Here is a 10,130-nt window from a genome sequence, read left to right as displayed (position 1 = left end):
AGAAGATGTACAAATGGCCAATAAGTATATGAAACGATGCTCAATGTCATTAGTCATTAGGAAAATGCAAATTAAAACCACCAGATACCACTTCATACCCACTAGGATATATATATATATATATATTCCAAAAGATGACAGTAACAACAATTGTCAAGGATTTGGAGAAATTAAAACCCTCATAACGGGAATGTAAAACAGTACAGTCACTTTGAAAAAGTTTGTTCCTCAAAAAGTTAATTATAGTTAGTATTTAGCCAAGAAGATATATTCAAGAGAATTGAAAACATGTTTACACAAAAACTTGTACATAAATATTCATAGTAGCATTATTCTTAAGAGCCAAAAAGTGGAAAAAATCCAAAATGTCCATCAGTGCATGAATGGATAAACAAAATGTGGTATTATCCATACAATGGACAATTATTTGGCTATAAAAAGGAATGAAGGATTGATATTGCTACAGCATGGATGTTAAATTTGTTAAATTTAAGAAGCCAGACCCAAAGGCTACATATTGTGTGTTTCTATTTCTATGAAATGTCCAGAACAGGCAAATCCATAGAGAGAGAAAGTAGCTTAGTAGTTGCCTGGAGGTAAGAGTGGGAGTGGGTGTGCTGGGGAATGACTGCAACAGGTTTTTTAATTGGATGATAGTGATAACGGGTTTTTTTTAATCGGAATGATGATAGTGGTGATGGTTACATAACTGTGAATATATTCAAAGTCACTGACTTGTATAAAGATTAACTTATATGGTATTGTATCGGTGAATTGTGTCTCACTAGAAAAATTACTAAAAATGAAATTGTAAAATATAAATCCACTGAAAATTCAGAATCTGCCATAAACTTTTAATTCATTAGGTTTGCCTACTTTTGAGGCCCTATTAAATAAGTGCTTACCAAATGTAAGGAAGGAGAAATAAAGGGTGCAGGATACTTTGTGTATGTGGGAGCCTCTGATTCTCCCTTACCCCTCATCACCTTGGGAAGAAGTATTTTTTTTTCAATAAATTCATAGATAATTGGGGGTTGAGGAGATTTTAGAGACAACTTACTGAATCCATGTACCCTGTTCTACAGACGAAGAAACTGAGGCCCAGGAGGAGTTTGCTAACTCTCACCCGGTGAGCTGGCAAAGGAGCTTAGACTAAAATTAAGATTTCCTGCCCTCAGAACCTTTGAGCTGCCCTTTGCCTGTCCTTTTAATAGGCAGGGGCCATCAGTTTCAGAAATTTGCAGATGTGCTTTGCCACCAAAATGTAGGGAAGCACTGATTTCAAGGCTCTTTTCCTCAGAGGCCAGCATTTCACCTCGTGAGATTTGATGACTCATCACTTCAACCTACTTGCAAAAATATTGTGACTTGGGTAAAGCCCTGCTGGGTGTGTGCAATGCTGGAGAGCTAGGGGGAGCCCCTCCCCAAAGAAAATCAGTGAGAGCTGGCATGTTGTTTATCTTGGTAATTACTTGGTTTTCATAAAGTTGGTCCTCCTGTCTAGTTTATTCAAACCATCCTCAACTAGAAAGAAGACTCAATCCCTGTTGCATCTGGTGAGATTGCTCTGAATTGAGTGTTTGACGTCCTAGCTAGGTCCCCAGCTCCGGAGGCAGGCCCTGCGTCTTCTTTGGAGTCCCACGAACCTCTGCACCCTCTGGATCCTCTCCTTTCCACGGAGGATTTCCTCTGCCCTGAGGCCGAGCAGGAGAGAACGCACGGAGGATACAATGCCGGTCCAGGGAACGGCGGGAGGTTTCTGACCACCCCAGAAACTGTCCCACCCAGGCACCTGCAGGAAACGAAAGCCCTGCACTCTCCAGAGTCCCCCTCTCACCCGGTATCAGAAAACGACCCCACAGCCGCAGAGCAAATTCTTAGCGGAGTGGAGGGAGGCGGCAGTCAAAAGGCACTTGGGCGGAGTGTCAACGTGCCACCCTCCGCCGTCCAGGGACGCCTCCGGGTCAGAGATAATAGATCTGAACTGACGCAAGTTTCACTGGGGGGTGGGCTTTTTCCCTCCCTCGGGGGCAAAAAGTAAAGACACGTGGGCAGAAGAAACGTGGGAGGTTCCGGCTGTGCAGAGGCCCGCGGGAGGGGTGCTGCGGCGGAGGTGCGCGAAGGTGCCTCTTGGGCACGGTGGGGTTGGAGCCACGCGCAGGCGCACTGGGGTTGTCCGCCGGCCGGCCCGCGGTACAAAGAAGGTCCGCGGAGAGCCGAGTCCCCGGAGGTCTCAGGAACGTCCTGGGGCTCCCTCCTGCCCCACTCCGGGACGCAGCCACAGTCGTTTCCCTCCCTGCGTCTGCGGCTTGCCGTTCTCCCCCGATTTCTTCCCCTGTGCGGTGGCCGCAGGGCCCAGGTGGATGCTGCGCGTTTCGGGGTTTAATTCTGGCGCTGGCAGGCCGGGCTGGCCCCGCCCCCTCTGCCCCGCCCCTCTGCCGAGGTCCCGAGCCCGGCGGAGCCATTGAGCCATCGGCCGGGCGCGGCAGGTTGGGCGGTGCGCCTGGAGGTGAGTGGAGCCGGGGGCTACGCTGCACCCCTTTCCCCGTGGGGTGGGCGCGGGGGTGTGGGGCTCCACCGTTCCCTGCACACACCCAGCGGAGTTCGCGGGCGGGCCTCCGCGCCCGACCAGGCAAACTTGGCGCGCGCCGGGGGCGCACGGCGGCAGTGGCAAGGGTGGAGGGCACCCCGCGGACGCCGGCTCGCCCGGGCTGCCCCGACGGCCTCAGGGCGGGCCTATCGACCGGGTCCGAAAGGTTGCTTGGACTCTGCGGCTGCCTGGGTTTGGCGCGGGCTGTGGCGGCGGGGCTCGGCCCGTGTGGACCGGAGCGCGGCGCGCTGGGCTCGGGGCAGCGGGAAAGTCTGGGCCGGGCCGGGCGGCGGGAGGGGACGGGTGACCCTGAGCCCTTTTTCAGTACGGGATGGGGTGAGAGACCCTCTTCGAGACGTGTCCCGGTGAAGTTCTCTGCTCTGTTCCACAGGACAGACTGGCTGGCGGTCGATCCCTTTATCCTTCTGTCCCAAAGCGGCAGGTGGCCTCGGGTCGCCCTCAGCTGACTCGGAGATGGCCCCGGCCAGGGTTGGAGGGTCCGGGAAGTGGGGGAGGGGTGTGGGAGCTCTGGGCCTCCGGACCCCGCCGAACCGGATCGGCACAGCGTGGGCTTCTGGAGGATCCGCGGCGTCAGGTCGAAGGAGGGTGCGAGCGTCCTTAAGCGGATTTGGTCCCTCAACGGCCCCTTCTACATGCCCCTTAGCAAACACGCAGGGAATTCTGCCTTCCGGGCAGATGCCTCCCCTTGACCGTTCATCCCCCCCCCACCTGAGTTCCGGTGGGACTTTCAGAGGCAACTCCTCGTGGTGCGTCCTGCAGGTCAGCAAGAGCTCGGCGGCACCGGGGTGAGGGCTTGGGCCGAGTTAGCATGAAAAACAATCTGTGGCGTCCCCCAGCGCTCGCTCTCTGCACATAGTCTCCACGGAGGTTCCTCTTGTATTAATTAATGAAACATATCAGAACGAGAGCACTGAGACGAATAAGGAAGGTTAATCATGCAGATCGATAATTGTGGGGTGTCTTGCCCTCCCCTTACCCTGAGCTGGATTGAAATCAGGACTTGTTTTCTCATGTTGGATTCATGAGTTTATGCAACTTGATGTTTTCGGTGGCACTTAGCGTTTTGCTTGCTAGTTGTTCCTTTCACCCAACTTTCTCTAAAAAAGTTGGGCACTCCCACCTTTTATTTTAAAAGGTGAGATATAATAAATATGCCATAAATTTACCCCTTTAAAGTGTACAGTTCAGTGGTTTTAGTATATTCCCAAAGTTACACACTACTATCTCATTCCAGATATTTTTTTCCAAAAACAAAGCCCATACTCATTAGCAGTCGCTCCCTCCCCGTTTCCCCCTCCCCAACCTAATACTTCCTCATCTTAAGGTGAAGTTTTCCCAAGGGAGAGGTTCAAGAAGAAAACAGATTATTAACTTCAGTCCTTTCTGGACTAGGGGGTTAATGCCTGAGCACCTCAGCTCACATGCCTATTTGTGGGCAGATGCTGATACTCACAAAACTGAACTAAGTCTCGAATGTATTGATTCTAGTAGCCTTTTGCCTGTGGTTTCGTTCATAGATTTGGGGAAAGTTCATAGATTTGGGGAAAGGTGCTGCCGCTGTGGCAGTGGAAGGAAAATGAAGTGTGGGCTGCCCTATCTCAAGATTAAAATGTCTAAGGATGGAGGAGAAGCCCCCAGTGGAAGAATAATTGCCCCCTTTAAAGATACACAAGTTAGGAATGCATTTTATCCCCAAAGGGCAAAGGGGTGCTTTGGGACACTTTCTGCGCTCTAGATTTGCCAGGCCCACAAATCAGTCTACTTGAGGTTCTGCTTCAGCAAAAGTAGTTCCTGTGTGTGTGTGTGTGTGTGTGTGTGTGTGTGTGTGTGTGTGTTGGGGGGAGGGAGATGTTAGGGGGAAAAAAGGATTGCAGATTTAAAAATAGTTTTAAATCATCCAAAATGGCCCAAAAGAACGAAACCACAGGCAAAAGGCTACTAGAATCAATACATTCGAGACTTAGTTCATTTTTGTGAGTATCAGCATCTGCCCACAAATAGGCATGTGAGCTGAGGTGCTCAGGCATTAACCCCCTAGTCCAGAGAGGAGGAGGCTAGGAAAGGGGATATAGTTGAAGGAAATTCAAGGATTTGGGGAGGGATAAGGAGAATAGCTGAAAGGGGAGTGTTTGTGGGAGGTCTGTTAAAATGGAGTAGCTGTAGGATGAGCAGATGCAAAAGCAGCAAAAAGGGTTTCAGTGAAAAATTAACAGATACTTCACTCAGGCATTTGCTGGATTATTTGTGCATGTTTTAAAAATCTCATTTTAGTGAGCAGAGTTGAAGCTAAGTAAATTACGCAACAACCGCCACACTTCTCTTCCGCTCTCCAATCAAATAAAGAAGCCAACTTGGTTTCAAATGTTACAGGAAATTTTATGCCTCTTGTGTGGGTGGCTTGGCTTATGTCATTTTAAAAAATAATTTAAAAATTGAACTATAGCATACATGCAAATCTTAAGTATACAGTATGTCAGATTTTCACAAAGTGAGCGTAAATTTATAATTAGCACCAAGATCAAGAAACAGAATACTGCCATATTACAGAAGGCCCCTCATGCTCTTGTTCCAATCCAACCATAGATTAGTTTTGCCTGTTTTTATGCTCTGTCTACATGGCATCATAGAGTATGTATTTTTTTTTTTTTTAATATATCTGGCTTCTTTCTCTCAACATTATTGCTTGTGAGATTTAGCCGTGTTGGTGCATGTGGGTGTAGTTCAGTCATTGTCGTGGCTGGCTAGGATTCCATTGAGTGATTACACCCCAGTTTATCTATTCTAGGGTTGATTGGAATTTGAGTAGTTTCCAAATTTTGTCAATGGTGAACAGTGTGACTTTGAATATTCTAGTGCATGCCTTGATACACATGTGGGAGTACACATTTGTGTTGGGTACATATGAATAATCAGGAATAGAATTTCTGAGTTCTAAACTAGTGTTCAGTTTAGAAAATGCTACCAGACAGAATCCAAAGTAGTTGTATAGTTTATATTTCTACCAGCAGTGTGTGAGAGTTCTGTCCTATCCTTCTTTAAATTGCAAAAGCAGTAGACCTACAGAGATTTGGGCAAATGGACAGAAGGTGGTCCATAATTGTCCCGTCTCAGCAGACTGACGTTTCTGTTGTGTTCAATTGCAGTGTTTTACCATGTCTGTTCCTATTTTTATGGAGTCATAATCCTAGTGTTCAATTTAGTATTTTATTTATGTCTTGACACTAAGTCTTAATATTGCTCCAATCTCCATGACTTTTTAATCCCTGTACCTGTCCACAATCCCATGGGTATATTTTATTTAATAATCCCACATCACTGGCAAGCAGTGTTAATTTTTATAGTTTTACTAGTATGTATTGCTGCAGCGATCATCTTGGTACATATAGTTTTTTTCCACTTCTTTTGGAGTATGTCATAAACTAGAGACTTTCCTTTTGGTGATGCTGGATGCTTATTGTTAAACTGCTACCGCAGTATTGAGTTGTCCACGAATCTAGTGCAGAATTGATTTAAAAAATCTTTAAATTGCTAATATGTTATTTGTGAAAAAGTGTCTCACTGGTTTAAATTACAATTCTCAAAATAATGGTGAAGTTGACCCTGATATCTTCTTGATAAATAGCGTAAATGGAACTTTTGTTGTAATCTCACTTACCAATCACATAACTATTTTTCTTCATAGGATTCCTTTTGCAAAGGTACCGAGACAGGAGCTTTAGCGAATATAAGAAGGATCATACCATTAAGTGACAAAGGAGTGTTTCGTTCATTTAACAGATATTGAGTGTTTGTATGAGTTCTGAGTCAAAAGAGGTCTTTCTTGTCTGGTTAGATAGGATTGGCTTCCCTAAACAGTAAGACTTGAGCTGAGCTTTAGGGAGTCTTTCTTTAGAAATTGGCTAGGGGGCAAGTGTCTTTGAAGAAAAGAGACCACTGAGCCATCTCAAGGGGAGCGATGAATGGTGCACAAGCCACTCTGGACAATGGGGATGATGGTGTTTCCTTACCATCTCTTTTTCTGGAAGATACTGAAAATAAGCAAACTAATATAAAGGCAGAAAAAATACTGAGAGCACAGAGTTCATAGCTAGTGTGGAGATATAAAGATACAGAATTGTAGTAGGAGGCAGAAGGATGGAAATATGTGATACAAATGGCTCATGCTGGAAATGTAGGGGATGAAGAAATTAATGCTGAGTAGAGAGATTTGGGTGATATTTAGGGAGGTTAGGCCTTGAAAAATATGTCCAGGTGGAGAGTAGAATAAAGGGCATTGCAGTTTAGACACTAGCTTTTGAAGAAGCAAGGCAGCCCCGCAGTGCTTGACACACGATAGGTGTGGTGAGTCACATGCTTGGAGACGCAGGTGAATGGCAATTTGAGATTGTGCCTTTGTCCAGTGGCTCGTGACTGCTGAACCAGCCTGGTGATCTTTGTGGAAATGTAGCTCTGGACTCAGATTGACTAGTTTGAATCTAGGTTCTGCTGCTTGCTGTGCGACCTTTGGTACAGTTACTGAACCTCTCTGTGCCTCAACTTCCCATCTGTACAATGAGCATAATAAAAGCACCCCCCCCTCGTGGAATTATTGTGAGGATTAAATGAGTTAAAACACATAGAATACTTAGAAGACTGCCTGATACACAGTATGTGCTAAACATGTTTGTTGTTTCTTTATTTTTAAAGTTTATTTTTCCCCCAGCTTTATTGAGGTATAATTGACCAAATTGTAAGATATTTAAAGTATACATTATGATGATTTCATTTATATATCAAATTCCTCTCATCTAGTTAATTAGCACATCCATCACTATATATATATTTTGTGTGTGTGAGAACACGTAAGTTCTACTCTCAGCAAATACAGTGTTATTAAATTTCTGAAGTTATATTTGCACATAGAATAATGCAGAAAAAGGAGGGGAGGGCTTAAAATGAAAACTAAAACCCATCACTCCGCTCTGATTCCAGCTTAGAGTACAGTCTCTTCTTAGGTGTGTTAACTGTTGACAACCTATTTATGATTTTAGTTCTTTTGGTGGTTATCATTGAACAAATTACCTCAAAATACAGTGGCTTACACAATTATTTCATGGTATTATGGATTCTGTGGGTCTGGGATTCAGGCAGGGCTTGGCTGGTGCTTCTGCTCCTTATGATGTCTCAGTGGTACCCAGCTGGGGAATGGGCTGATCAGCAGGGGCCAAGAAAGCTTTGCTCCCGTGTCATATGTCTTGGCAGGGGAAGGCCGGAAGTCTGGGCTCAGTGGTGACTGTCGATCAGAGCACCCACATATGGTAACTTCCCCGTGGTGGCCCAAGATAGATAGACTACCTAGACGGCCCCCAGATTTCCTCCATGTACGGTCATGTTCACTTAACGACGGGGATACATTCTAAAAAATGCGTCATTAGGCAATTTCATCATCGTGCGAACATCAAAGAGTGCACTTACACAAACCTACGTAGTATAGCCTGGTATACAGCCTGTTGCTCCTAGGCTAACCTGGACAGCATGTTACTATCCAAGACACAAGATTAAATCAAGCACAAGAGAAAACGATACAATCAAGAGACAAAGTAATCACGAGGTGTGTGAGGCTGCTGCTCACGTGACCCGGCGTACTGTTTTACAGCTCACTTTTTTAGTGCGTAGGAAGAGTACACTCTAAAATAACGGTAAAAAGTATAGCATAGTAAATACTGTATGAATCAGGAACGTAGTCATTTATTATCATCATCAAATATGATGTACTGTACATAATCGTATGTGCTCTACTTTGATTCGATCAGCAGCACAGTAGGTTTGTTTGCACCCGCCTCACCACAAACGTGAGTAGTGTGTTGTGCTACACCTTTCTGAGGGTTGCGATGTCACTAGGTGATAGGAATTTCTCAGATCCATTATAATCTTTTGGGACCACCATTGTATACGTTGTCTGATGTTGATTGACACATCCTTATGTGGTGCAGGACTGCACTCATATACATCAGGGTCCTTTAGAGAAACAGAACCAGTGGGGTGTGTATGTGTCTATAGAAAGAGTTTTATGTTATAAGGAGTTGGCTCACGTGAGTATAAAGCCTGGCAAGTCCAAAACCGGCCGTGTGGGCCTGCAGCCTCAGGAGAGCCAGGGGCGCAGGTGCAGACCAAAGGCAGTCTGCTGGAGAATTCTTGCTTGGGGAGGCCTGTCTTTTTGTCCTAGTCAGGCTTCACCTGATTGGATGAGACCCACCCACATTGCGGAGGGGGCAATCTGCTTTACCTAAAGTGCACTGATTAAAATGTTAATCTCATCCCAAAATACCTTTCATGTTGACACATGCCATGAACTCAAGATGTGACCACCTTGCCCGAAGCAGTTGGAAGCTTCATGGCCTTTTATGACCTAGCCTCAGAAGTTACATAACTTCCCTTCTACCAAGTTCTATTGGTTGGAGCAGTCACAAAGCCTGCTCAGACCAAGAGGCGGGGGCATAGACCTACCACATGATGGGAAGAGTGTCCAAGAATTTGCAGCCTTCTTTTTAAACAGCCACAGACTATACTTGATTTCACAAGTTGGACAGTAGCTATTAACACCCTGCTAAGGAAGAAGGGGGACTTAACATTACCTCCCACCCCTCTTCTCTTTCTCTACCCTCTGCCTCGTAATATTTCTTACCTAATCCTATGATTTTTAGTTCTCTTTTTCCAGTTACGTTTATAATTTTAAATAGCATTTCTTACTTGAGGCAGCCAGGAAGAGTTGGAAAACCCAGGTTTGTTGTGCTGTGTACATGTGTGTTTGGGAGGGGCACTGAAGGAGAGCAGCAGAACTGTCGTGAATAGCGGAAGCCTGACGAGGCTCTTAGTAAAACATTCCAGCCACGATGGGAGCGTGTCCTCGGCCTGAGCATCGCTAGTGACTTAATCCAACAGTTTTTATTTTCTCTTTGGCTTTTAAACTCAGATACTTGTTTGTCTTATCCTTCCTTGAGCTTTGCATTTTAAAGTATGGATGCTGGAAGCAAATGATATTCTCACTGATGAAGAAGCTTAAAACAGATAATCTGTCAGAAATAAATATTCTCGTGGTTTGTTCATTACAGAAGCAATCAGTTGATTGGAAACGGTTATAGATTTCAAACAGTGTCAGGAAGCCTATAGCTCTGTTGGAAGGTTGTTTTTTTTTTTTTTTTAATTCATTTAGTTAATGGAATTGAGCGATGGGGCTTAGTTTAACTCTCAGAAGACATACTAATCCCTTTTTATAATTATCTCATCCCCTGAGAAGCACACAAGAACCTCTATTCTTGTCGGTTTACGTTTATTGTGTATTGCAGATAAAACCCCTTTTGATATTTATTTCATATAACTTTTGGCTTGATTAGAGGCAAAGAATGTAAAATTTTCATGTTTACATTACATTTTTGGTTAAATTTGTTCAGATTTCTGTTGGTACTTCTGACTGGTTCATTCTGTAACCTTGGGGAAAACATGAAAAAACAATTAGAGCAAAAATAGAAATCAAGCTTGA

At 44.9% G+C, this 10,130-nt stretch overlaps 1 protein-coding gene across 2 annotated transcripts in view; it reads left to right on the top strand.

Moving 5' to 3' along the window:
• Nucleotides 1-2,468: 2,468 nt before the first annotated feature.
• The window catches only part of KANK1 (KN motif and ankyrin repeat domains 1), a 187,788-nt gene continuing 180,126 nt past the window's right edge, over nucleotides 2,469-10,130 (top strand). For both annotated transcript variants that reach the window (XM_033122896.1, XM_033122895.1), the window contains exon 1: nucleotides 2,469-2,509. The gene's annotated coding sequence lies outside the window, so the exon portion shown is untranslated. The remainder of the gene's footprint in view (nucleotides 2,510-10,130) is intronic.

This window comes from Rhinolophus ferrumequinum, chromosome 12, assembly GCF_004115265.2.
Source record: "Rhinolophus ferrumequinum isolate MPI-CBG mRhiFer1 chromosome 12, mRhiFer1_v1.p, whole genome shotgun sequence".
NCBI classification, from domain to species: Eukaryota; Metazoa; Chordata; class Mammalia; order Chiroptera; family Rhinolophidae; genus Rhinolophus; species Rhinolophus ferrumequinum.
Note: the sequence above shows the minus strand (reverse complement) of the source record. Positions and strands in the feature narration are given on the sequence as shown.